This window comes from Crocuta crocuta, unplaced genomic scaffold (genome assembly GCF_008692635.1).
Source record: "Crocuta crocuta isolate KB4526 unplaced genomic scaffold, BGI_CrCroc_1.0 scaffold132, whole genome shotgun sequence".
NCBI lineage: Eukaryota > Metazoa > Chordata > Mammalia > Carnivora > Hyaenidae > Crocuta > Crocuta crocuta.
Genome location: NW_027528611.1, coordinates 4,874,337 through 4,875,699, shown reverse-complemented (window position 1 = coordinate 4,875,699; position 1,363 = coordinate 4,874,337).

Genomic DNA, 1,363 nt, shown 5'->3' with positions numbered 1-1,363 from the left:
ATTCAGTAAGTGTTAGGGATGCTGGGCCAGTCGCCACCATCCCATCGTGAAGCTACACTCGCAGGCGGAGGACACAGGACAAGTGAGTTGCAACAGGGAACACAACTAAAAAGTTATGCTGCAACTGAGACTTGAATACATCCCCCCCCCCCGACCCCCCCGCACCTGACCATCCTCCGGGGCTATTCCTCCAGGGAGTAATGTCATCTGGCCTGTCCCTCACCGACTGTCTACCCGTCACAACATGGCCTATCTGGCGAAGGCGCCTACCTAAGACCCTCTGTTTCGTTCCCTTTTGTTCAAGGTCGAGATGACCTCAACTCGCAATTCCCCCAAGTGCACCGTTTGTGTCGCTGTTTAGGAATCCTACGCGAGAGAGCTGGCGTGAGCTTCTACCGCCAGAGGTCTGGGTACCGGCCTAACCCCGAGCCTAAATGGGGGCGCCCTGCATACAACACTACGTCCTCCTCCTGGACGTTTGGCGGGTGGGTTGAGCTATGCAAGGACAGGTTTCCTGCGGCCATGGGGAGGACATGCCACTTGGTTGATGGAGAGCTGCCTCAGTACCGCAGGTAACCCGGCTTCTGCAAGCCCTCCACTGGGCCTTAGGGCGTCCAGGAGTTGACCCACTACAAGTTTCATCGCTTTCATCTCCTGCCCCCAGGACTTGGCATTGCTATCCACCCCCCCCCCCCAGGCCCCAGTCAAGCTCATGTGGCCTCTAGACCCTGATGCGATGCGCCCACTGAAATGGCTGGTTCCCGAAAGGTCACGGCTGTGTAACAGGAATACTGTGATGTAACTCCCCACCTCCTCCATCCCCCCCTCCTTCTGAGAATGTGTGTGCGGGGGTGAGGCATCCGACGCGGAGAGTAGGGTATAATAGGATCTGTGCTTTCATCAGGCAAGTGTGACTCAGTCTTCCCCTCCAGCCCTAGACCTGCCTGCCGTCTGCGCTCTCTCTGCCCCCGCCCTCCCCAGAACCAGCTCACATGCTCTGTTACTAGCGCTTCGCCAGCAAAACCCGGAGTGCCACCCCGCAGTAGCTACGTCCGCACCCCAAACCCTGGAGCCTAGGAATGTGAACCGATTTGGGCAAAGGGTGTTTGCAGGTGAGAATGGGGTTACACAGCCGCAAACCAAGGAGCGTCTGGAGCCCCAGGAGCTGGCAGAAGCAAAGTATTATCCCCGAGGGCCCCCAGAGGGGGCACGGCCCTGAGGGTGCCTTGATTTGGGACATCTGGCCTCCAGAACTCTGAGAACTCCTGTCCTTTCCAGCCAGCCAGCTGGTGGTAGTGCGTTTCGGCAGCCCCAGGGACCTAACACAGCCCCTGCGACAGACCCAGGGTCCATTCCCGGTCCC